Source organism: Thermobia domestica, chromosome 3 (assembly GCF_964235325.1).
Source record: "Thermobia domestica chromosome 3, izTheDome1.hap1.1, whole genome shotgun sequence".
Taxonomy (NCBI): domain Eukaryota; kingdom Metazoa; phylum Arthropoda; class Insecta; order Zygentoma; family Lepismatidae; genus Thermobia; species Thermobia domestica.
The window spans coordinates 218193704-218199703 of record NC_137456.1 but is presented as its reverse complement, the minus strand read 5'-3'; positions in this window follow the sequence as shown (position 1 = coordinate 218199703).

Genomic DNA, 6000 nt, shown 5'->3' with positions numbered 1-6000 from the left:
CCTCAATATCACATTATAAATAAAGGTACATTTTTTATATAATAAATTCTTACAGTTGTTTTTGATAAAGAATTCGTGATAAGTACAGTGCGCTCCTCACATAAGGCGCCCTTGAGAAACCACATGGAAAATAAACGGTTTTATGTATTATTCTGCATAGCACAGTTCTGTATACAATGAATACACACTGTCACTGTTGGTAAAGAACCTGTGAAGGATACAATGCACCCTTCACGTAAGGCCCTCTTGCGAAACCACATTAAAGATAAACGGTTTTTCTGTGTAGCAAAGTTCTCTAAAATAAATATACTGTTACTCTTGATAAAGTACCCGTGAAGGGTATAGTGCGCCCTGTGAAACATCACATAACAGATAAGTGGTTGTAGTTGTTCTTCGCATACCAGTTCTGTAAAGTAAATTCATATAGTGGTTGTTAGTAAAGTACCTGTGAAATGCACAGTGCACCCTTATAAAACGCGGCCTGTGAAATATCACGTTATAAATATGTTTTAAAATTCTTCTGTATGCCAGTTTTATATTATACATTGATACAGTTGCTATTGGCAGAGAACAGGTAAAGAGTAGAATCACATTTTTTTTAAAAAAAAATGTATAAAGCAATTAACATGTTGGTCGATTTGATAAGATAATATAGGAGTTTTTCGTGCTGCTACTCATTTATTGCACAAAAAAAAAGGAAAAGAAAAAACGAAAAAAGGAGAAGGGAAAACTTTCAGAAGCTAAGCACAATCGATATAGCGCAGTTTAAACAGTTCACGCTTTTTTAATCTCTTCATTTACAAATTTGATTGTTGCTGTGTGTTTTAGAACATTGATCGAATGATCAGTGCCTACTATATTTCTAAACTATGGTTATATTGATTTATTGGTATATATTTAGCTTCATTTGTTTTGGTAATGTATATATAAACAAGAGCTAAAAAGCGTTTCTCTAGTAAGACGTTTTCACAGTTTAGCACGTTTTCACGTTAGAAAACATTTTTTTTCGGTCTTAATACACATAATGGCACTCGTATGTATATCCCTGGAAGAAGATTCACCTAACCAATAAATCAAGCATACTGTCCCAGCGCATTACTTTGTATCCCAACGTGTGCACAGAATTGTCATATTTCACGGAATTACATATTACAAGGAGGAAACCCTTTAATCACCTTACTTTTGCCCAATATGTATTCGCTCTATATTTGGGAATCCCTGTGCCATGTGGAGAATCCCTTGTACATTCTTTCATCACATATGGTCTTTCCATTTTTGGATACTACATGTTATGTTTCTTTACATGCCGCCTGACTGTCCTATGCACAGTCGTTATAAACCTAATTTTCATCGATGTATTTTCCATTTTCACACACTCGTAACTTTGATAGGAAGTCGTTCATTTATCATCCGTCACTATTAGTCTAGAAGATATAACTGTGATACGTTAAAGACTTCGTTTTATTCGAATTCTTCTTCCGAAAGTTTATTCTGTACTGAGTTTGCAGTAAATTTCTTTGTAATCCTAATGAAAGAAAATGGATTTTCTGTTCCTCTGAAGCCTTTGGCATTAGCTGTCTGATGGCCCTTAATTTCCTTAAGAAATATGAATCGACCGACTTGTTTAGGTTTTGTTGTATTTGGAAAATTTCTAAGCCCGCCTTATATGATGGTAAATTTGGGCGGGACAGAGAAATTGATTTTAAGTTGATCGTAAATTAGGGTGTCAAATTGGTTCAGATTTTGTAATTGTAAAACAAAGTTGAGAGCTACGTCCTGCAGATACATTGGAAGAATTTATTTCTTCTTTTCGGGGGTCCATGCCTGGAGTAAAGCCAACGAACAACATAAAAAATCGATCCGGGTCGTCTGTACTGTGTCCAGAATATCTAGTTAAATTAGGAATATTAATAGGTATACGGGAGCCTTGTTCTGCCATATTATTATCACCTTCTTTATATGTATTTTTCCCAGATCTAGTTGTCGGCATAAATACCTGCCAGCCTAAAACGAGTCAATCTACCGTTAAGAGTAATGACAATACGGATACAGTCTTTATATAATCCTGCTTTAGTAATATTAATAATAAAAGTTCTAAGTCTGTTTTTTCGCTAATAAAAACAGCGTCCCGTAGGAAAGTCCTTTTAATGTCTGTTAATAGACGCCGACGCATCTACCATGTAAAATTTCTCGGGTAGAGCAATAATAGTACTCGGAATTTGGACTTTCCCATCACCTTTTTATTATAAAAAGTTCCTCTAAAACAGAAGTATGATACAATAGTAGTTTCCTTTAAATGCTTCTAGGTTAGAGTATGGAAGGAACCCAATGACCAGGGCTTTGTGATTAGGTAACTCTCTTTGACCAGGCGTCTTGTGAGGAGTTAAGTCTTGTGCGTTTAGGTGTCTCCCTCGGTGACAGGGCGTCGTGAGAGAGAGAAGTAACTCAATGACCGTGCGTCTTAGGGTTTTAGGATTAGGTGTCTCAATTGACCAAGCGTCGTGAGAGGGTAGGGTAACCGAATGGCCGGGCACCTTAGGGCTTTAGGTGGTTTGATCAACTTGTGGAGATTGATGCTGGTCGAGGTGTGCAGCTCCCTTTTATCTTGTAGTGTCGGCTTCCTTCGGTGGTCCTTGTCCTTTCGACTGTTGGCGATGGTGGGCGACTCTTCTTCGGGACCGTCGTCTGCTTGTTTTTATTTACTATTACCACGTGTAGTTCACACGTGTTTTACATGGCGTGTATACATGCGGAACCTTACAATACACAATACAGAAAGGCCAAAAAAATGAGTCAAACACGAGGTACAACCCTCCACCCATTTTGGGGGAGGGTTGTACGTGAAATTTTCAAATGGGAACAATGGTCGAGTGAATCCTCGTTCGAAAGAACTTGGAAAATTGAACAATTTTTGTAGAAAACAATTTTTGATATGGTGCACCGTTTTCAAGATGGCGCCCAAAATGGTCCTGTATCAGATAAAATTTCCAGTACTTATAAATCAGAAACTTCTGAATAGAAACAGAAAAACAAAAAACGAAGTTTGGAACCCCATAGGCAACGTGGTATAGTGTTGTCGCGGTGTCCCCAGGGACACCACCATGGGGCCCCGGGACCAACTTGAAAGTGTTAAATGGAATATAGGTCGAATGATACCTTGTTTGATAGATGGTGGAAAACCAAACAACTTAGTACAAAATTTGGTTTGATTTCGGGCAATCCTGTTTCAAAATGGCCGCTGAAAATTGTTCCCCATTCGGATACAAAGCGCCGTGTTCAAACTGAGTGTTACAAGCCAATATCCAGCAAACTATGCATCAAATAAGAAATATGTTAAGAGTCAATGTACACGAGAGACAGGCCTAAAAGATGGGTTAAACAGAAGATTCCTCCCCCTCAATTTTGGAAAGAGGGGTGTACGTGTAATTTTTAAACAGTGAAACCTTGTTTGATAGATCGTGAAATATCAATCAGCTTAGTACAAAATTAGGTCCTCGTGTTTGACCCATTTTATGCCTGTCTGTATTGTACATTGACTCTTAACATATTTCTTATTTGATGTATAGTTCGCTGGATATTGGTTTGTAACACTCAGTTTGAATACTGTGCTTTGTATCTGAATCAGGAACCATTTACAGCAGCCATTTCAAAACAGGATTGCCCGTAATCAAACCAAATTTTGTACTAAGTTGTTTGGTTTTCCACAATCTATCAAACAAGGTATCACTCGACCTATATTCCCATTTGAAACTTTTAAGTTGGTCCCGGAGCCCCATGATGGGTCTCCCTGGGGACACCGCGTCAACACTATTCACGTTGCCTATGGGGTTCTCATCTCGTTTTCTGTTTCATCTTTTTCTACTAAGAAGTTTCTGATTTATAAGTACTGGAAACTTTATCTAACACAGAACAATTTTGTGGTCGCCTTGAAAACGTGCCCCATTCCAAAAATTGTTTCCTACAAAAATTGTTCAATTTAAAACTCATTCGAACAAGGTATCACTCGACCTATGTTCCCATTTGAAAATTTTACGTACACCCTTTCTCCCCAAAATGGGGGGCGGGAAAACCTCGTGTCTGACTCATTTTTAGGCCTCTCTGTATTATATATTGACTCATAACATTTTTGTTATTTGATGTATAGTTCGCGAGATATTGACTTGTAACACTTAAATTGACTCACTTTGTATATATATATATATATATATATATATATATATATATATATATATATATATATATATATATATATATATATATATATATATATATATATGGGGGCGGAAAGAGCGGACTATAGGGTTTTATATCCAAATTTGAACTACATAATGGCAGTTGATTTCCCGAGACAATGGTAACATCTACTACAATCTAGGTACTAGACGTGTTCCAACTATCAGTTAACTGTGTGGGGTTCTGTTGAAGCTTGAAAGAGAATGTGTCCGTTTATTTCAGAAAACGAACCGTAATTTGGTTAAGTTTTGTTTGAAAACAGACACAATATTGAAACTTTTCAGAATATTCGTAAATATTTTAGAAAAGTTCCAAACGATATGTAATTGTTTCGTTTTAGGTTAAAGTATAATGAGTCTGCTGTTTCACTTTTGATTGGAATTACGATTCCCCATATTTTTTCTCCATATATTTTTTTTTGTGAAAGTACTTTAATGAGAAATAGAAAATACAACTGTTTTTCGGTTCGCATTGGTTTGGGTTAACAGCTTGAAAATGAAAAGTTTGCGTTTAATGTCCCACGATTATGCCTGTTAGCTTGAGGAAGACTATGATTGAAACAAGTGCATTATGATGGACGAAATGGTGGAATGAGAAAGTGGGGTGTCCCGAGGAACCAAACGAGCACGATGTTGTCGGTCTCAAGCTTACTTGCCTTTGGAACCAATCAGGTACCCCACCTATCACATAGTTCAGTCGGCGGGGTGTCAGTTTCGATTCCCGCTGGGAGAACCTTTGGATTATTAAATATCCTCAGTGTATCTATGTTTGTGTCCCTGCCGTTCAATGTTACTTGAAATAATTGTAAAACGAGAATAACCGAGTATAATAGAGATAAGTTCGGTGAATCAGAAAAAGTGGTCTGAGATACCACATTCCAGTTGAGGATTCGAAATACTCTTAAGACCACTTTCTCCTTCATGTTCTTGCGTGCTTCTATCTCTTTGTTTAAAAAAATAAATTTGAATTCTCTGGACTCTAGTATTTTATCATGACCGGGATCAGTGTTTCATCGTTAATAAAATATTGGAATCGTAAACGTGCGCAATTTGCTACATACACGAGTGTTTCTTGACTCTTAGTTAACAGAGTAGTCTTAGGATAGCGGCTTGAACATTCGTTTCGTAACGAGATAATAATTATTATTCTTTTTCTTCTTCTTCTTATTATTATTATTACTATTGCTGAAGATTTGATAGTTTAAGTATTGAAACATCCGAGTACTCAAAAATCTGAATATAATAAAACCTGTATCATCGCCGATCAATTGCTATCAGAAGTCCTAAAGTAAAAAACAACTGCCCGATGTGGATTCGATCCAAGAACCTACAGATTACTGGTCAGGCGCCTTGACCACTGAACCACGATCACTACGTCCACGAACCACGATGATTTGTCTTTAGTTTGGTTATGTTAGGTTTCTATGCCTCCGCTTTCAAAGTTGTATGTTATATTTATTCGTTTTAAAACGTCTTTCGTATTTCTTTTATGATATATGTGAATAATCTTGGGCAAAGTTTATATTATTAATTTGAATTGTTCTTAAACCTTTAGTTCAGAAGTTTGCTTCTCCACACGAAACTACAGATATTATATATTTAATTTTCATACTCTGCATTTGTTTCAAAGCAGTTGTCATTGGGTGATATCAATAAAACGGAGAAGTTACTCATTACGCCCAATTTTGAAGTAGTTACTCGCATTGGTATCAATAAAAAGAGAACTGAGCACTAGTCGTCTCGGCTGACCTCGGAGAAGCCCCGCCCT